We start from the raw sequence: 23,010 nt of genomic DNA on the forward strand, positions 1-23,010 counted from the left end.
CATCAAACACTTCGACAAACCTCTTTCCAAAATAATGTTTTGACAGTGCTCCGTCAGACGGCCGTATTGTGAAAAGGTTTGTCGATGTGTTTTAAGAAACTAAACTCTCAAACAAACTCTGGTAAAACACCCAAGGCGGGGCTCCGTAAGTGGCGTAGACTGCGCTTTGTTTCATTTAATGTGGTGAAGAAATAGAGAAGTAACCTTTGTTTGAAGTATTCATTCAAAGCAAAATATTGCCTTTCGACGAAGCATTTATGACGCAATTTATCACGTGGTATACACTATTTGAATGATTGAGACTCATACTTGATATAGACTGTATGTACTAGTTAGATGTCATGATTTATAACTTAATGATTAAGAATGGGTGAAGTAAGCGCAGCGAATAACCCTTTTTATCATTAAGATTTTAATTCAGGTCATCTTAAGGACTTGATATACAACCTAATTGGCTGGTACTTTGTCAATGCAAATTCTGACGCAGGATTTGTGTATCAGATAACTTACTTACTTTTGGTGTTAACGAGGTAAATTATATTTTTTTTTTAGTATAGGCCCCAAAAAGGTATAAAATGACAGTTACTTGTTGTTTTTCAGATAAGCGCGCCAAATCGTATGCAAACCTAAGGTCATCTTTGAAATGACGTCTTGAATTTGTGCCCAGCCCTAAGCGCGCTGACGTTTTATTTTGAATTGAGAGCGGGCTTAAATTTCAAAACGATAAGAAATATCAAAAACCTTTTTTCACTCAAATGTTTGCAAAACACGAAAAAATGCGATAATTGATAAATGACAATACAATTCAGAGGTTCAAATTAAGTATTTAAAGACATAACATACATCCAAGTTTCTCACATATTTTAAGTTCCGTTTAACAAGCGTTAGAATGAATATTGCACATGGATCGTTGGATTCAAACAGTGTTATAGTTGTCACTATTTAAAATCAAGTAACTTAAAATAAGATAAGAATAATAATGCAAAATCAAAATAGTTATATTTTCAACGTACATGTGTTATAGTTATTGTTGAATATCAGATACATGTACAAAATTTTACAAAAAAAAATTGCTTTTACCAGCGCTTGATGTGTTAAATTCAACTGTTTTGTTTGTCCATGTGAGTCATTTTAACTCCATTACAAAATCAAATCAGCCATTATTTTCTTTAATCCTTCGACAGTTTGAATGTTTATTTTTATCGATAAGTACCCGATGTTATATGTGATTTTTCTGTAATGTTGTATTTCCACAGGAATTATTACACAACGTCAACCAGTTGCGAGACTCTTGTGTGTATATGTTGATCTAATTCACAGAGCCATTGGTAAATATATTTAATAATATGTAGAGGATAATTGTTCATATCAGTGAAGTATCGTTATATATGTCTCTACCAAGCGAACGCTTATAAAAGCTGTATTTTACGAGTGGCCTAACCATGGAAAAATATTTAGTTTCCGTGTTCACTAAGTGACCTATATATCGATCTTACACTGAAATAAAGTTTTTTGTTGTATGCTATACCGAAAAGGATATTAGAAGACAGTTAATGATCGTTTTTCAAAAACGTGGTCAAAATTGTTTGCGAACGTAAAGTTATTTCGGAAATGACGTCGTTGATTTTGTGTCCGAGCCCTTTGGGCGCTGACGTCATAATAGGAATTGAGAGCGTACTAACAGTTCAAAACAGTGAAATACTTCATAGATACTTCCACCCTATCTGACAAAATGAATACATGTTGACCACGTATAAAGTGAAGTGAGCAATATGAGGTGACGCATGGCAGTTTCACGCCCTTGACAATGTAAGAAAAAATGACAAAAATCAGTTGCGATACACGTCAAAATGACTTCATACTATTACGATAGATTTAAGATCATAGATATACCTCACTTTCTAATGCCAACAGTATAAGAAAAGTATTACATAAATGTATTAAGTTCCGATCTGGTTATGGCATTGCAATAGATTGTTGTCCATTAAACTGGAACGTTACCAGGACATAGATATAAATTTATAAGTGGACACACAGGGCGATAATTTTGTCATCGGGACAAGACGCGTTAAGATGGATGAAGCCAGAAATATAAAATTAAATTAAAAATTGCAACAATACAATCTTCTTAAGCATTTAAAGTCGGCACGAAGAAGTCCACCTTTCATATGCGTTTTGAAGCTTTGCTGAAAAACAGCGTATACTTTAATTTGATAAAAAAACATTCAGCTGGGATTCCAAAATATAGCTTCAAACATTTAAGTAAATTGTGTATACATTTAAGTAATCCGAAAGAGGGGAGATAAACATCTTCCTTTAAGCAAAGCAGAAGATTGTACTTTCGAAGGGTGGCATTGTCCTTGTTAAAACTTCAAGTCTTCATTTCAGTGTAACATTAATTCTAGTTGAGTTTTGATGATAAAATTAGCTGCATTGTATTACTATTTGAAATTGTTCAATTATTCGAATTTATTTTCATATTGATGGAATAAAGATGATTCATTGTAAATTGATATGTTTAAAGTATTAGACTTGGGATATTTTTAACAATATATGAAACGATTTTTTGTTGTGTGTAAATGGTAATTGAACCGGATAATTGAAATATGTTCATCAATTTTAACCATCATTGCTCTTATTGTAGGTCTTGTACAATAAAAGAAAAACACTTTTGTAACTTGAGTCTGAAACTCAGACTCTTGGACCATGATTATGGACATTCTTAGGTCGGATTTCAAACTCAATGGTAAAACTGCAAATCATCATTTTTTTGTTTTGATGATGAAATGTGCTGAAATTTAAAACTATTCGAAATTGTAAAATTATTTACATTTATTTTTGTAAAACGAATGGAATGAAAATGATTCTTTGAAATTGCATACATGTCCGAGTCGAAATTTTCCGTTATCATGGCCCTGCTTGCAAGTGTGCTGTCAGCGTGGTTTAAAATATTAACGACGCTCCATTTAAAAAGTGACTAATTTGTCATATGAATTTCCAGTGTTTGAAGTTTGATCCTTTTCTATTGATTTATAAGCGTGGTAGACTCCTTACTTCCTTGAGGTGTTGAAAGTGAACCGGCCACAAGGAGAAAACATAAGGTGACGTTACCGAGCGCCTAGCATTAGAGCTCTGTTGAGTTTACACTGCCACTGGACATATTTTTCATAGGAAAAATGAATGTTTCCTACTCAAAAATATCCTCCTGGCCACCAGTTATTATCATGATAAAAATTATTTCCACAAAATTAAATAACGGCAGTATAAATTGTATAAGTAACTTTAAGGAAAATATTTCTGAGTGTTTTTTTCCAAATCTTTCATCAGTTTTCAACTTTCATGGTCATAATTGCAGCACCCTTTGTGAGACCATAATATAATATTTTTGATTTAGATATACGATATGGCCATTGGTTTAAACAAATAATATCTGAATTAATCCAGTTAAGGGCCTAAAATAAGGTGAAAAACAGCTTATTGGTGATGCTATTGCAATTCCTTTCGTTGTACTTCCTAGTAACAAGAAATATATTTTCCTTTAATCGTATACCGCATGTCTGAAGCCTTTAAATGTATGATACAATGAAAAAAACTATTTGGTTCCATTTTATTTGTCAACTGCAAAATATATTTAAATGGGAAGGGACAAATTTCGATTTTGCTACATGTTTAAATTATTTGTTGTGCAAGAGCTTGAAACTGTTCAGAAAATGTGATTCAACTAACAGCTTTTGTAAACATCTTTTTATCGAAACAATTGATGTAGTGATGCTCTTCAACTCGCAGTTTATCCACGATTTTTTTATTTGCAGTTTTGAGTCATGGATTCTTTGCAACACAAAATCGTAACCTACAATTTTCAATATCACATCCAATACCATAGGTATTTGTTTTAAATATATCTCAATACAATCTTATATCATGTATTTTCGACATCTTTTCACATTTCCTTCCCCGACAGGGCGGTTAATAAATCTCACAACATACCCCCTCCTCCGGCCAGGAAATTAACACAGCAAAACATTACATTTTAACGTTTTTATTTTATTTATCGAAATCAATACTCCAGGATATAAATGATATTTAAAGCAAACAAAATGATTTCATTAGTCCCTAAGTTTACTTTTAAAAGAACAAAACAAGAGTTTTCGTATGACAAATCGACGTGCAATAGACAGAATAATGGAGAAAGAAAGAAAACCAGAACTTCTCAGATATTAAATAATTCGTGTATACCAAGCAAAACTATATTACACTTAAACCATCACAAGAGTGATAAGGGTCCCGTCCCGAATGAAGGTTTGAATGCAAGTTATAAGGCAATTTTGCATAATGTATATAATATATATTGGCAACTGCTGTAGCAGGCATTCTATCTTAGATTTATGTGGCATGACCTCCCTTGACAACTGTATTTGTATTGCTTGTCAGAAATGCGTTTTGTTACTGTAGAGCGTTTTGTTACTGTAGAGCGTGTTGTTTCTGTAAAGAAGATAAGAAAGTATGAATTTGATATCTTCATCGGTTTTACTAACTAAAAAGATCAAAGTGTATTTACAGACAGAAAGACACACACAAGAATACTACGAAAACAACAACAAGCTGTATCAAAATGATTCAAGGATGTTGCTCAACTTTGAATGAATAACACAATAAAGGAAACAAGACAAAATGATTTTACCAAACATGTTATTGTGTCAAAAGCAAGCAGGCAAGCATGTTCAAAATATAAGTATGTATTTGCTCTATTAACTTCTTATAGCATATTAACAAGCTAAAATTAAAAACAAAATAGGCTCAGCTGTTGATGAAGAAGATTATCTGGAAAAAAATGAAAATAATCTGATATCATTTTCATGTCACTTTTTTTAAGAGAAAAAATGAAAATCAATCGAGATAATTAAATGAGAGGGTTTCAGAAATAGTGAAGACTATAGAAAATGTGGTATGTTATGGTATGCATCGTTTTAAACATTGTTAAACATTGTATACTAAATATAACTTATATACATGTTTAAAAATGTTCAAAATGATGCATACCGTAATATATACCACATTTTCCACTATGCATATACAGTTAAATCATAGTATTAAAATAACCAATCAATTCGTAAACGATCGATTTTATATAATTCATAATTTATTATCGAACACTTTCTGCATTAAAATGTCCCATTAACTTTAGAAAGGAAAAATGTCACATCAAAATCAGAACGGAAAATGTTACATCAATTGTTAATCGAAGAATGTCGTTTCAACTTAAGAAGACAAAACAAACAATGGAAGATTTTTTTTTCAAACTATAAATGAAAAAATGTTTCATTAATCGGAAATGTAAAAATGTATATTCAATATCATATAGAAATGTCACATCAAATGACATTGGAGGAATGAATGATAAAAAAGGTTGTCACATTAACTTAAGAATGTCAAACCAAAATGCCAACTCAATATAAGGCTTTCTCTTAAAAAATAGAATGTGTTATCAGTATAATGTTGTCAGTTAAGTATTAAGATGTATAAATACTTTGTCACTTTAGAATGTCTCAAAAATATAAGGTTGCCATATCAACATAAACATGCAATAATTAAATCAACACTAAAATGTCAAATCAATAAAAGATTATCACATCAACTTCAGAATGACCCATCAACATTGGAACGCTACATCAAGAACACCTCACAACAAACGTCAATGTAAACCAGTCTTCTCAATCAATGTATTGCACATTCCGTTTTCCATCGTGTTTCTATTCGATTCATTTTCTTTCCTGGAAGAAAAAAATGAAAGTATGTATAAGATATAACAACACATCTAAATTAAGAATTCACTCCTCGTCCTCCTCCTCCCCCTCCTCATTCTCCTCATCCTCATTCTCCTCATTCTCCTCATTCTCCTCATTCTCCTCATTCTCCTCATTCTCCTCATTCTCCTCATCCTCCTCATCCTCCTCCTCCTCCTCCTTTTTATCATCCTCATCTTCATCCTTATCCTCACCCGCTTCCTCATCATCATTTTTTTCGAATTCAAGACCATAATCACCATCCATTACATATTTAACCCTTAAACGCCAACTAACTACGCATTTTACTCATCACTATTATAATTTTCTGTTTAACCTATACATATATGAATAAGATTTCAAGACCTATTCTTACCTCATCCAGTCCCGCTATGAGCCATCGCCTCATTGGTGGGCTGTCATCAGTAGCCAACTCCACTGCAAGCGGCATCTCGTCAGGTGAATTTTAATTAAAATCCCAACTTGCCTTTAACTTTTATATGCCTTTTAAAACTTTAACCTAAGTCAATCAGGGGCCATAACTTGTATTAAGGATATGGAGTTATGTAACCTCATAGGGTGATGGTCCTGAACAATTGTGTGAAATATTAAGTCAATTGATTGAAGGGTATAGAAGTTATTAATAAATATCCCAACCTGCCCTAAAACTGGAACCTAAGTTCCATAGTCAATCGGGACCATTATTTGTATTAAAGATAATATTGGAGTTTAAAGTGAAAATCCCAACTTGCCCTAAAACTTTAACCTGCCCTAAAACTTTAACCTATGTCAATCAGGGGCCATAACTTGTATTAGGTATACTATGGAGTTGTGTAACCTCATTGTGTGATGGTCCTAAACCACTGTGTGAAGTATTAAGTCAATTGAACAAAGGGTATAGAAGTTTTTAATAAATATCCAAACCTGCCCTTAAACTTTAACCTAAGTTCCATAGTCAATCAGGGGCCATAATCTGTGTAAAGAATAATATAGAGTTATCTAACCTCATCATGTAATGGTCCTGAACAACTGTGTGAAGAATTAGGCTAACTGAATGAAGGGTATTGGACTTATAAGTGAAAATCCCAACTTGCCCTAAAACTTTAACCGGACGCCGACGCCGGGGCGAGTAGTATAGCCCACTTATTCTTCGAATAGTCGAACTAAAAAAAATATATATATTGACATTGATTCAAGTCAATACATATAACATTTATATTCAAGTCAAAACATATAACATTTATAATTCACAAACAACTTTCAAAGTAATTGACATTTTCCCAAAAGTTGAAAACCATGTACAATGATATATTGTTATATTTAGATAATAAATTTGCTATAATAATTGGCCTCCTCCATCCCCTTACAGCCAACCCTTTCCGCCTTTATAAAGTTATAAATACAGTGCCACACACAAGTCCCCTTACACTCATGATATGTGGTGCGACAGGATATATATATTTTTAAACTTGTATCTAAATAAAAAAAACACTGATTATATGTTATCACTATATTTTCATGTAAAAGCAAGTAAAATGCTCTCCTACTTAATATCATTGACATTTTGAACATGTATGTACTTTACCTTTAAAGCTGCTCTCTCACAGAATGACATTTTTTACTGTTGTTCTATGTCTATAAATCAGCTGATTTGGGCATCAATTCCTTTGATTAAGTCAAAACTCACAATATAACATATCAGAATTGATTGAAAAACTTCAGAGAAACTCGTTATTCTTAAAGCGTCACTTATGCTTTTGGCAATAAAACATACGTTATGGAATGAAAATTTGAACAAGAGGTGTCACAGTATGTAACGAATGCCCCCAAATGTGACATTGACCTATTAACAAGGTCAGTACATGAAAAGCTGATCTGGCTCTACGTGTCAAATACATATGGCAAGTTATTTTAGATTGCCTCTGAACATGAAAAATACCACCAATACTTGACAACCTATACTCTGTTCTTATATTTAGAATTTCATTGTGAATAAATAGTAAGTGTATCTTTCGCCTTAGAGGTGGTACATGGGTCTTGCACGCAACCTTCGGGGGCATAAAAACTGTGATCTGATCTTTTGTCAGCTATCTTATATCACTGGTTACAAGACACTTACTCAAAAATTCAAAGACAAAAAATAGCATGCTCAACCTGTGAGTGTGCAGCTTTAAAACACTGAAAAGGGACTTGTGTTGACACTGTATGAAAACACAATTATTACAATAACAATTATATTTATTTAATGTTAAAAACATTGGCCTATTGTTCAGAACTTTGTATCGTTTAACAACATGATTAGCAAAATTGTTGCTTCTTTTTTAACTTAAAATATTTTATAATATGTTTGTATATTAAAATATAAACAAGTACAGCTGTAAAAGGCTGTCAATTATCTTTTGAGAAGTACAGCAGATCATAAGTGTATACTATAAACTAGTGCTGTGCCAACAAACGAATTTAATCGACAATTGACCAGAAACGCCTTCTTCAGCGACAAACAATAGTGAAATTTGAATTATCTTTTATAGAACCAAGGGACATAAGCGCTACTGACTTATTTTCTTTTTCTGGTTATTACTAGTAAATGTTGAAATGATAAGGAGTTACTATGTTAAGTGATTTTTGAAACATGTTACCAGTTACCATGTTAGAATTAAGTTTTATCAGTTATCTAAAAGAAAATGTTGTAAAACATGTAGAATATTCAACTGCTTGTTATACTTGTAACTGGATGATTATTTAAAAGGAATTGATAATAGTAACTTGTAGACACTTAAAGATTATAAGTTACGTTCTGAATAAATAGCCTAATTTATACAACAAAATGTACAGACAATATCATAAGAGAACATTGGTGCTTAAAACTGGTGCAAATGCTGTATGTATATCCCTTAAATACAATGGCCAAAAATAATTGAATAATGACTAAATCAATTAACCATCGATCATTGATCGGTTTTATAGACCGATTATTGATAGTAAATTTTCTGATGGGAGTTCCAACGCTGCTATAAACTTCCAGAGCTAATTTGAATTAAATTTAACAATCTGTTCATTGTCTATCTACAGTTTGAGAAAAAATAGTCTTCCAAATTTTAGCCCAAAAAAATATCAATATTATTACACTCTATTTCATACAAAGTATGTTGGCCAAAGATACCATCTATAGTCTTAACATGTGCTAGAACATGTACATTCAATAAGAAATATGCATTAGATGAGCTAAAAATGTTAACAATGATAATTTAAGATATTATTGGCATTATGAAAAGGTTCTTTGATTGACAGAAGTGAAATACAGAGCAATGTCAGCTTTCAATGATCTGTCTATTTAGTTGTAGTTACATCACTTTGAATTTAGAGACTAAAAGTAAAGTAAAGCCAATGCTTATATATTTTTCATCACTTTTAACACTTGTTTCTTGTTCTTTGATAATTATTATCACTAAGATTCTTTGTAAGATGTCCAGAGAGAAAGATGATCATTACTCATTCATCTGTATGGGGCATGAGAGTAAATCTGTTGTGTCATGAAGCTGACCCTCTCTATGGTGCATGAGAGCAAATCTGTGGTGTCATGAAGCTGACCCTCTGTATGGGGCATAAGAGCAAATCTGTTGTGTCATGGAGCTGACCCTCTGTATGGTACATGAGAGCAAATCTGTTGTGTCATGGAGCTGACACTCTGGTAATGTTGCCAACCAATCCTCAATGCTGATGAAGGTTTCTGCTACTCTAGTAGTCTAATAAATAGAAATGCAAGTAAATAGAATGTAACTTGATAAAACATTTCAAATTGAAACAATAACAAAATTATCCTCAATAAAAAAGTAAATCATCATATTTCACACATAATTTTAGTGAATATATTAATTAAACAAGAGCAGTCGTAGGACAGCGCGCTCGACTTCGCCGCTTTGACTTAGAAGTGAATACCATAACAATGTAATATTACCAAGTTTGGTCTATTTATGTCAAACCTAACTAAAATTATTCAATACTTAACGTGACTTTGATGCTGCCCTACGACCACCCGAATCAGGGGCCATAATTTGTATAAAAGATAATATGGAGTTATCTAACCTCATTATTTTATGGTTCTGTATAACTGTGTGAAGTATTTAGTAAATTGAATGAATAGTATGTGAGTTTTAAGTGAAAATCCCAACTTGCCCTAAAATTTAACCTGCCCTAAAACTTTAACCTAAGTCAATCAGGTGCCATTACTTGTATTAAGGATAATATGGAGTTATGTAACCTCATTGTGTGATGGTCCTGAACAACTGTGTGAAGTACTAAGTCAATTGAACAAAGGGTATACAAGTTATTTATAAATATCCCAACCTGTCCCAAAACTTTAACATAAGTTTCATAGTCAATCAGGGGCCAAAATCTGTGTAAAGAATAATATGGAGTTATCTAATCTCATCATGTGATGGCTCTGAACAACTGTGTGAAGTATTAACTCAATTGAATGAAAGATATTGGACTTTAAAGTGAAAATCCCAACTTGCCCTAAAACTCTAACCGGACGTCGACGTAGACGCCTTCGCCGACGCTGGGGCGAGTAGTATAGCCCACTTACTCTTCGAATAGTCGAGCTAATAAAGGAGCAATATGAAACATTACTTTGTTGATGATGTTTACCACAGCAGCAGAAGAGGTGAACCCCAATGCGAGTGAAGCCCCATCCCGCCAACCTGAGTAAATTAGATTAATTAACTTTGAATGGGCAAAACTTGACAAGTATTAACGAATCGATTCATTAGCTTTTTTGCAATGTGAATATCTTAAATGCCCAAGTAAGCAATACTATCTTCTTCTTCTTCTTCTTCTTCTTCTTCTTCTTCTTCTTCTTCTTCTTCTTCTTCTTCTTCTTCTTCTTCTTCTTCTTCTTCTTCTTCTTCACTCCGTTCAATCCCAACTATCATCGTCTTCACCTGTCATAATCTTCATCTGTCATAATCTTCTTCTGTCATAATCATCCTCTTCATCCTCATCGGCAGCATCACCATTAGCAACAGCAACACCACCAACACCAGCATCACCAGCAGAAGCACCAGCACCAGCACCAGAAGCATTCTTTTTGTTTTTCATCCTCATCTTCATCCTTATTCTCACCCGCCTTCTTATCATCATTTTTCTAATTCAAGACCATTATCAGCATCCATTACATATTTAACCCTTAAACGCCAACTTACTGTACGCATTTTACTCATCACTTTTATAATTTTCTTTTTACCTATACATATATGAATAAGATTTCAAGACCTATTCATACCTCATCCAGTCCCGCTTTGAGCCATCGCCTCATTGGTAGGCTGTCATCAGTAGCCAACTCCACTGCAAGCGGCATCTCGTCAGGTGGATGGATGGACCCTTCCCGTAAAGTGGACGCTAAAACAATTGAAAAGAAGCAGCACCATATGTTCCCATATAAAGTGTATATATGAATACATCAATTATAATAATAATACAAACAAATATTAAACATATGAATAAAAGTGCTAATAAGCTAGTTTTGTCCAAACGAATAAAAACAATTAGGTTATCTTAAGCCTTTCCTTATGATAAACTATATTTATTAAAGAACACGAAAACTAAATTAACATTTTCTACTAAACAGGCTCGGTTAAAGAGATCTTGGGAACAATGCTGGTGCCTTTTAGCATGCTCACTGTAAGATTTCAAAAACCAACAGAAAATGCCTATTCATTTATGTGTATCTCTTTAAAAACAGAAAATTTGACTTATTAATTGAAACAGATTTCGGACTTTCAACAAATACTAAAAAAGGGAGCAATATGAAACATTACTTTGTTGATGATGTTTACCACAGCAGCAGAAGAAGTGAACCCCAATGCGAGTGAAGCCCCATCCCGCCAACCTGAGTAAATTATATTTAATTAACTTTGAATGGGCAAAACTTGACAAGTATTAACGAATCGATTCATTAGCTTTTTTTGCAATGTGAATATCTTAAATGCCCAAGTAAGCAATACTATCTTCTTCTTCTTCTTCTTCTTCTTCTTCTTCTTCTTCTTCTTCTTCTTCTTCTTCTTCTTCTTCTTCGTCTTCTCACCCCATGCATCCTTAAACCTATCATCATCGTCTTCATCTGTCATAATCTTCTTCTGTTATAATCATCCTCTTCATCATCATCGACAGCACAACCATTAGCAACAGCAACACCACCAACACCAGCATCACCAGCAGAAGCACCAGCACCAGCACCAGAAACATTCTTCTTGTTTTTCATCCTCATCTTCATCCTTATTCTCACCCGCCTTCTCATCATCATTTTTCGAATTGAAGACCATAATCACCATCCATTACATATTTAACCCTAAACGCCAACTAACTGTACGCATTTTACTCATCACTTTTATCATTTTTATTTTTACCTATACATATATGAGTAAGATTTCAAGACCTATTCTTACCTCATCCAGTCCCGCTATGAGCCATCGCCTCATTGGTGTGCTGTCATCAGTAGCCAACTCCACTGCAAGCGGCATCTCGTCAGGTGGATGGATGGACCCTTCCCGTAAGTAGACGCTGAAACAATTGAAAAGAAGCAGCACCATATGTTCCCATATAAAGTGTATATATGAATAAATCCATTACAATAATAATACAAGCAAATATTAAACATATGAATAAAAGTGCTAATAAGCTAGTATTGTCCAAAAGAATAAAAACAATTAGGTCATCTTAAGCCTTTCCTTATGATTAACTATATTTATTAAAGAACACGAAAACTAAATAAACATTTTCTACTACACGGGTTCGGTTAAAGAGATCTTGGGAACAATGCTGGTGCCTTTTAGCATGCTCACTGTAAGATTTCAAAAACCAACAGAAAATGCCTATTCATTATGTGTATCTCTTTAAAAACAGAAAATTTGACTTATTAATTGAAACAGATTTCGGACTTTCAACAAATACTAAAAAAGGGAGCAATATGAAACATTACTTTGTTGATGAGGTTTACCACAGCAGCAGAAGAGGTGAACCCCAATGCGAGTGAAGCCCCATCCCGCCAACCTGAGTAAATTAGATTAATTAACTTTGAATGGGCAAAACTTGACAAGTATTAACGAATCGATTCATTAGCTTTTTTGCAATGTGAATATCTTAAATGCCCAAGTAAGCAATACTATCTTCTTCTTCTTCTTCTTCTTCTTCTTCTTCTTCTTCTTCTTCTTCTTCTTCTTCTTCTTCTTCTTCTTCTTCTTCTTCTTCTTCTTCTTCTCACCCCATGCATCCTTAAACCTATCATCATCGTCTTCATCTGTCATAATCTTCATCTGTCATAATCTTCTTCTGTTATAATCATCCTCTTCATCATCATCGACAGCACAACCATTAGCAACAGCAACACCACCAACACCAGCATCACCAGCAGAAGCACCAGCACCAGCATCAGAGGCATTCTTCTTGTTTTTCATCCTCATCTTCATCCTTATTCTCACCCGCCTTCTCATCATCATTTTTCGAATTGAAGACCATAATCACCATCCATTACATATTTAACCCTTAAACGCCAACTAACTGTACGCATTTTACTCATCACTTTTATCATTTTCTTTTTTACCTATACATATATGAGTAAGATTTCAAGACCTATTCTTACCTCATCCAGTCCCGCTATGAGCCATCGCCTCATTGGTGGGCTGTCATCAGTAGCCAACTCCACTGCAAGCGGCATCTCGTCAGGTGGATGGATGGACCCTTCCCGTAAAGTGGACGCTGAAACAATTGAAAAGAGGCAGCACCATATGTTCCCATATAAAGTGTATATATGAATAAATCCATTACAATAATAATACAAGCAAATATTAAACATATGAATAAAAGTGCTAATAAGCTAGTATTGTCCAAAAGAATAAAAACAATTAGGTCATCTTAAGACTTTCCTTATGATGAACTATATTTATTAAAGAACACGAAAACTAAATAAACATTTTCTACTACACGGGTTCGGTTAAAGAGATCTTGGGAACAATGCTGGTGCCTTTTAGCATGCTCACTGTAAGATTTCAAAAACCAACAGAAAATGCCTATTCATTATGTGTATCTCTTTAAAAACAGAAAATTTGACTTATTAATTGAAACAGATTTCGGACTTTCAACAAATACTAAAAAAGGGAGCAATATGAAACATTACTTTGTTGATGATGTTTACCACAGCAGCAGAAGAGGTGAACCCCAATGCGAGTGAAGCCCCATCCCGCCAACCTGAGTAAATTAGATTAATTAACTTTGAATGGGCAAAACTTGACAAGTATTTAACGAATCGATTCATTAGCTTTTTTGCAATGTGAATATCTTAAATGCCCAAGTAAGCAATACTATCTTCTTCTTCTTCTTCTTCTTCTTCTTCTTCTTCTTCTTCTTCTTCTTCTTCTTCTTCTTCTTCTTCTTCTTCTTCGTCTTCTTCTTCTCACCCCATGCATCCTTAAACCTATCATCATCGTCTTCATCTGTCATAATCTTCATCTGTCATAATCTTCTTCTGTTATTATCATCCTCTTCATCATCATCGACAGCACAACCATTAGCAACAGCAACACCACCAACACCAGCATCACCAGCAGAAGCACCAGCACCAGCATCAGAGGCATTCTTCTTGTTTTTCATCCTCATCTTCATCCTTATTCTCACCCGCCTTCTCATCATCATTTTTCGAATTGAAGACCATAATCACCATCCATTACATATTTAACCCTTAAACGCCAACTAACTGTACGCATTTTACTCATCACTTTTATCATTTTCTTTTTTACCTATACATATATGAGTAAGATTTCAAGACCTATTCTTACCTCATCCAGTCCCGCTATGAGCCATCGCCTCATTGGTGGGCTGTCATCAGTAGCCAACTCCACTGCAAGCGGCATCTCGTCAGGTGGATGGATGGACCCTTCCCGTAAAGTGGACGCTGAAACAATTGAAAAGAGGCAGCACCATATGTTCCCATAAAAAGTGTATATATGAATAAATCCATTACATTAATAATACAAGCAAATATTAAACATATGAATAAAAGTGCTAATAAGCTAGTATTGTCCAAAAGAATAAAAACAATTAGGTCATCTTAAGACTTTCCTTATGATGAACTATATTTATTAAAGAACACGAAAACTAAATAAACATTTTCTACTACACGGGTTCGGTTAAAGAGATCTTGGGAACAATGCTGGTGCCTTTTAGCATGCTCACTGTAAGATTTCAAAAACCAACAGAAAATGCCTATTCATTATGTGTATCTCTTTAAAAACAGAAAATTTGACTTATTAATTGAAACAGATTTCGGACTTTCAACAAATACTAAAAAAGGGAGCAATATGAAACATTACTTTGTTGATGATGTTTACCACAGCAGCAGAAGAGGTGAACCCCAATGCGAGTGAAGCCCCATCCCGCCAACCTGAGTAAATTAGATTAATTAACTTTGAATGGGCAAAACTTGACAAGTATTAACGAATCGATTCATTAGCTTTTTTGCAATGTGAATATCTTAAATGCCCAAGTAAGCAATACTATCTTCTTCTTCTTCTTCTTCTTCTTCTTCTTCTTCTTCTTCTTCTTCTTCTTCTTCTTCTTCTTCTTCTTCGTCTTCTCACCCCATGCATCCTTAAACCTATCATCATCGTCTTCATCTGTCATAATCTTCATCTGTCATAATCTTCTTCTGTTATAATCATCCTCTTCATCATCATCGACAGCACAACCATTAGCAACAGCAACACCACCAACACCAGCATCACCAGCAGAAGCACCAGCACCAGCACCAGAAGCATTCTTCTTGTTTTTCATCCTCATCTTCATCCTTATTCTCACCCGCCTTCTCATCATCATTTTTCGAATTGAAGACCATAATCACCATCCATTACATATTTAACCCTTAAACGCCAACTAACTGTACGCATTTTACTCATCACTTTTATCATTTTCTTTTTTACCTATACATATATGAGTAAGATTTCAAGACCTATTCTTACCTCATCCAGTCCCGCTATGAGCCATCGCCTCATTGGTGGGCTGTCATCAGTAGCCAACTCCACTGCAAGCGGCATCTCGTCAGGTGGATGGATGGACCCTTCCCGTAAAGTGGACGCTGAAACAATTGAAAAGAGGCAGCACCATATGTTCCCATAAAAAGTGTATATATGAATAAATCCATTACATTAATAATACAAGCAAATATTAAACATATGAATAAAAGTGCTAATAAGCTAGTATTGTCCAAAAGAATAAAAACAATTAGGTCATCTTAAGACTTTCCTTATGATGAACTATATTTATTAAAGAACACGAAAACTAAATAAACATTTTCTACTACACGGGTTCGGTTAAAGAGATCTTGGGAACAATGCTGGTGCCTTTTAGCATGCTCATTGTAAGATTTCAAAAACCAACAGAAAATGCCTATTCATTATGTGTATCTCTTTAAAAACAGAAAATTTGACTTATTAATTGAAACAGATTTCGGACTTTCAACAAATACTAAAAAAGGGAGCAATATGAAACATTACTTTGTTGATGATGTTTACCACAGCAGCAGAAGAGGTGAACCCCAATGCGAGTGAAGCCCCATCCCGCCAACCTGAGTAAATTAGATTAATTAACTTTGAATGGGCAAAACTTGACAAGTATTAACGAATCGATTCATTAGCTTTTTTGCAATGTGAATATCTTAAATGCCCAAATAAGCAATACTATCTTCTTCTTCTTCTTCTTCTTCTTCTTCTTCTTCTTCTTCTTCTTCTTCTTCTTCTTCTTCTTCTTCTTCTTCGTCTTCTCACCCCATGCATCCTTAAACCTATCATCATCGTCTTCATCTGTCATAATCTTCATCTGTCATAATCTTCTTCTGTTATAATCATCCTCTTCATCATCATCGACAGCACAACCATTAGCAACAGCAACACCACCAACACCAGCATCACCAGCAGAAGCACCAGCACCAGCACCAGAAGCATTCTTCTTGTTTTTCATCCTCATCTTCATCCTTATTCTCACCCGCCTTCTCATCATCATTTTTCGAATTGAAGACCATAATCACCATCCATTACATATTTAACCCTTAAACGCCAACTAACTGTACGCATTTTACTCATCACTTTTATCATTTTCTTTTTTACCTATACATATATGAGTAAGATTTCAAGACCTATTCTTACCTCATCCAGTCCCGCTATGAGCCATCGCCTCATTGGTGGGCTGTCATCAGTAGCCAACTCCACTGCAAGCGGCATCTCGTCAGGTGGATGGATGGACCCTTCCCGTAAAGTGGACGCTGAAACAATTGAAAAGAGGCAGCACCATATGTTCCCATATAAAGTGTATATATGAATAAATCCATTACAATAATAATACAAGCAAATATTAAACATATGAATAAAAGTGCTAATAAGCTAGTATTGTCCAAAAGAATAAAAACAATTAGGTCATCTTAAGACTTTCCTTATGATGAACTATATTTATTAAAGAACACGAAAACTAAATAAACATTTTCTACTACACGGGTTCGGTTAAAGAGATCTTGGGAACAATGCTGGTGCCTTTTAGCATGCTCACTGTAAGATTTCAAAAACCAACAGAAAATGCCTATTCATTATGTGTATCTCTTTAAAAACAGAAAATTTGACTTATTAATTGAAACAGATTTCGGACTTTCAACAAATACTAAAAAAGGGAGCAATATGAAACATTACTTTGTTGATGATGTTTACCACAGCAGCAGAAGAGGTGAACCCCAATGCGAGTGAAGCCCCATCCCGCCAACCTGAGTAAATTAGATTAATTAACTTTGAATGGGCAAAACTTGACAAGTATTAACGAATCGATTCATTAGCTTTTTTGCAATGTGAATATCTTAAATGCCCAAGTAAGCAATACTATCTTCTTCTTCTTCTTCTTCTTCTTCTTCTTCTTCTTCTTCTTCTTCTTCTTCTTCTTCTTCTTCTTCTTCTTCTTCTTCGTCTTCTCACCCCATGCATCCTTAAACCTATCATCATCGTCTTCATCTGTCATAATCTTCATCTGTCATAATCTTCTTCTGTTATAATCATCCTCTTCATCATCATCGACAGCACAACCATTAGCAACAGCAACACCACCAACACCAGCATCACCAGCAGAAGCACCAGCACCAGCACCAGAAGCATTCTTCTTGTTTTTCATCCTCATCTTCATCCTTATTCTCACCCGCCTTCTCATCATCATTTTTCGAATTGAAGACCATAATCACCATCCATTACATATTTAACCCTTAAACGCCAACTAACTGTACGCATTTTACTCATCACTTTTATCATTTTCTTTTTTACCTATACATATATGAGTAAGATTTCAAGACCTATTCTTACCTCATCCAGTCCCGCTATGAGCCATCGCCTCATTGGTGGGCTGTCATCAGTAGCCAACTCCACTGCAAGCGGCATCTCGTCAGGTGGATGGATGGACCCTTCCCGTAAAGTGGACGCTGAAACAATTGAAAAGAGGCAGCACCATATGTTCCCATAAAAAGTGTATATATGAATAAATCCATTACATTAATAATACAAGCAAATATTAAACATATGAATAAAAGTGCTAATAAGCTAGTATTGTCCAAAAGAATAAAAACAATTAGGTCATCTTAAGACTTTCCTTATGATGAACTATATTTATTAAAGAACACGAAAACTAAATAAACATTTTCTACTACACGGGTTCGGTTAAAGAGATCTTGGGAACAATGCTGGTGCCTTTTAGCATGCTCATTGTAAGATTTCAAAAACCAACAGAAAATGCCTATTCATTATGTGTATCTCTTTAAAAACAGAAAATTTGACTTATTAATTGAAACAGATTTCGGACTTTCAACAAATACTAAAAAAGGGAGCAATATGAAACATTACTTTGTTGATGATGTTTACCACAGCAGCAGAAGAGGTGAACCCCAATGCGAGTGAAGCCCCATCCCGCCAACCTGAGTAAATTAGATTAATTAACTTTGAATGGGCAAAACTTGACAAGTATTAACGAATCGATTCATTAGCTTTTTTGCAATGTGAATATCTTAAATGCCCAAATAAGCAATACTATCTTCTTCTTCTTCTTCTTCTTCTTCTTCTTCTTCTTCTTCTTCTTCTTCTTCTTCTTCTTCTTCTTCTTCTTCTTCTTCGTCTTCTCACCCCATGCATCCTTAAACCTATCATCATCGTCTTCATCTGTCATAATCTTCATCTGTCATAATCTTCTTCTGTTATAATCATCCTCTTCATCATCATCGACAGCACAACCATTAGCAACAGCAACACCACCAACACCAGCATCACCAGCAGAAGCACCAGCACCAGCACCAGAAGCATTCTTCTTGTTTTTCATCCTCATCTTCATCCTTATTCTCACCCGCCTTCTCATCATCATTTTTCGAATTGAAGACCATAATCACCATCCATTACATATTTAACCCTTAAACGCCAACTAACTGTACGCATTTTACTCATCACTTTTATCATTTTCTTTTTTACCTATACATATATGAGTAAGATTTCAAGACCTATTCTTACCTCATCCAGTCCCGCTATGAGCCATCGCCTCATTGGTGGGCTGTCATCAGTAGCCAACTCCACTGCAAGCGGCATCTCGTCAGGTGGATGGATGGACCCTTCCCGTAAAGTGGACGCTGAAACAATTGAAAAGAGGCAGCACCATATGTTCCCATATAAAGTGTATATATGAATAAATCCATTACAATAATAATACAAGCAAATATTAAACATATGAATAAAAGTGCTAATAAGCTAGTATTGTCCAAAAGAATAAAAACAATTAGGTCATCTTAAGACTTTCCTTATGATGAACTATATTTATTAAAGAACACGAAAACTAAATAAACATTTTCTACTACACGGGTTCGGTTAAAGAGATCTTGGGAACAATGCTGGTGCCTTTTAGCATGCTCACTGTAAGATTTCAAAAACCAACAGAAAATGCCTATTCATTATGTGTATCTCTTTAAAAACAGAAAATTTGACTTATTAATTGAAACAGATTTCGGACTTTCAACAAATACTAAAAAAGGGAGCAATATGAAACATTACTTTGTTGATGATGTTTACCACAGCAGCAGAAGAGGTGAACCCCAATGCGAGTGAAGCCCCATCCCGCCAACCTGAGTAAATTAGATTAATTAACTTTGAATGGGCAAAACTTGACAAGTATTAACGAATCGATTCATTAGCTTTTTTGCAATGTGAATATCTTAAATGCCCAAGTAAGCAATACTATCTTCTTCTTCTTCTTCTTCTTCTTCTTCTTCTTCTTCTTCTTCTTCTTCTTCTTCTTCTTCTTCTTCTTCTTCGTCTTATCACCCCATGCATCCTTAAACCTATCATCATCGTCTTCATCTGTCATAATCTTCATCTGTCATAATCTTCTTCTGTTATAATCATCCTCTTCATCATCATCGACAGCACAACCATTAGCAACAGCAACACCACCAACACCAGCATCACCAGCAGAAGCACCAGCACCAGCACCAGAAGCATTCTTCTTGTTTTTCATCCTCATCTTCATCCTTATTCTCACCCGCCTTCTCATCATCATTTTTCGAATTGAAGACCATAATCACCATCCATTACATATTTAACCCTTAAACGCCAACTAACTGTACGCATTTTACTCATCACTTTTATCATTTTCTTTTTTACCTATACATATATGAGTAAGATTTCAAGACCTATTCTTACCTCATCCAGTCCCGCTATGAGCCATCGCCTCATTGGTGGGCTGTCATCAGTAGCCAACTCCACTGCAAGCGGCATCTCGTCAGGTGGATGGATGGACCCTTCCCGTAAAGTGGACGCTGAAACAATTGAAAAGAGGCAGCACCATATGTTCCCATATAAAGTGTATATATGAATAAATCCATTACAATAATAATACAAGCAAATATTAAACATATGAATAAAAGTGCTAATAAGCTAGTATTGTCCAAAAGAATAAAAACAATTAGGTCATCTTAAGACTTTCCTTATGATGAACTATATTTATTAAAGAACACGAAAACTAAATAAACATTTTCTACTACACGGGTTCGGTTAAAGAGATCTTGGGAACAATGCTGGTGCCTTTTAGCATGCTCACTGTAAGATTTCAAAAACCAACAGAAAATGCCTATTCATTATGTGTATCTCTTTAAAAACAGAAAATTTGACTTATTAATTGAAACAGATTTCGGACTTTCAACAAATACTAAAAAAGGGAGCAATATGAAACATTACTTTGTTGATGATGTTTACCACAGCAGCAGAAGAGGTGAACCCCAATGCGAGTGAAGCCCCATCCCGCCAACCTGAGTAAATTAGATTAATTAACTTTGAATGGGCAAAACTTGACAAGTATTAACGAATCGATTCATTAGCTTTTTTGCAATGTGAATATCTTAAATGCCCAAGTAAGCAATACTATCTTCTTCTTCTTCTTCTTCTTCTTCTTCTTCTTCTTCTTCTTCTTCTTCTTCTTCTTCTTCTTCTTCTTCTTCTTCTTCTTCTTCTTCTTCTTCTCACCCCATGCATCCTTAAACCTATCATCATCGTCTTCATCTGTCATAATCTTCATCTGTCATAATTTTCTTCTGTTATGATCATCCTCTTCATCATCATCGACAGCCCAACCATTAGCAACAGCAACACCACCAACACCAGCATCACCAGCAGAAGCACCAGCACCAGCACCAGAAGCATTCTTCTTGTTTTTCATCCTCATCTTCATCCTTATTCTCACCCGCCTTCTCATCATCATTTTTCGAATTGAAGACCATAATCACCATCCATTACATATTTAACCCTTAAACGCCAACTAACTGTACGCATTTTACTCATCACTTTTATCATTTTCTTTTTTACCTATACATATATGAGTAAGATTTCAAGACCTATTCTTACCTCATCCAGTCCCGCTATGAGCCATCGCCTCATTGGTGGGCTGTCATCAGTAGCCAACTCCACTGCAAGCGGCATCTCGTCAGGTGGATGGATGGACCCTTCCCGTAAAGTGGACGCTGAAACAATTGAAAAGAGGCAGCACCATATGTTCCCATATAAAGTGTATATATGAATAAATCCATTACAATAATAATACAAGCAAATATTAAACATATGAATAAAAGTGCTAATAAGCTAGTATTGTCCAAAAGAATAAAAACAATTAGGTCATCTTAAGACTTTCCTTATGATGAACTATATTTATTAAAGAACACGAAAACTAAATAAACATTTTCTACTACACGGGTTCGGTTAAAGAGATCTTGGGAACAATGCTGGTGCCTTTTAGCATGCTCACTGTAAGATTTCAAAAACCAACAGAAAATGCCTATTCATTATGTGTATCTCTTTAAAAACAGAAAATTTGACTTATTAATTGAAACAGATTTCGGACTTTCAACAAATACTAAAAAAGGGAGCAATATGAAACATTACTTTGTTGATGATGTTTACCACAGCAGCAGAAGAGGTGAACCCCAATGCGAGTGAAGCCCCATCCCGCCAACCTGAGTAAATTAGATTAATTAACTTTGAATGGGCAAAACTTGACAAGTATTAACGAATCGATTCATTAGCTTTTTTGCAATGTGAATATCTTAAATGCCCAAGTAAGCAATACTATCTTCTTCTTCTTCTTCTTCTTCTTCTTCTTCTTCTTCTTCTTCTTCTTCTTCTTCTTCTTCTTCTTCTTCTTCTTCTTCGTCTTATCACCCCATGCATCCTTAAACCTATCATCATCGTCTTCATCTGTCATAATCTTCATCTGTCATAATCTTCTTCTGTTATAATCATCCTCTTCATCATCATCGACAGCACAACCATTAGCAACAGCAACACCACCAACACCAGCATCACCAGCAGAAGCACCAGCACCAGCACCAGAAGCATTCTTCTTGTTTTTCATCCTCATCTTCATCCTTATTCTCACCCGCCTTCTCATCATCATTTTTCGAATTGAAGACCATAATCACCATCCATTACATATTTAACCCTTAAACGCCAACTAACTGTACGCATTTTACTCATCACTTTTATCATTTTCTTTTTTACCTATACATATATGAGTAAGATTTCAAGACCTATTCTTACCTCATCCAGTCCCGCTATGAGCCATCGCCTCATTGGTGGGCTGTCATCAGTAGCCAACTCCACTGCAAGCGGCATCTCGTCAGGTGGATGGA

Source organism: Mya arenaria, chromosome 3, assembly GCF_026914265.1.
Source record: "Mya arenaria isolate MELC-2E11 chromosome 3, ASM2691426v1".
Taxonomy (NCBI): domain Eukaryota; kingdom Metazoa; phylum Mollusca; class Bivalvia; order Myida; family Myidae; genus Mya; species Mya arenaria.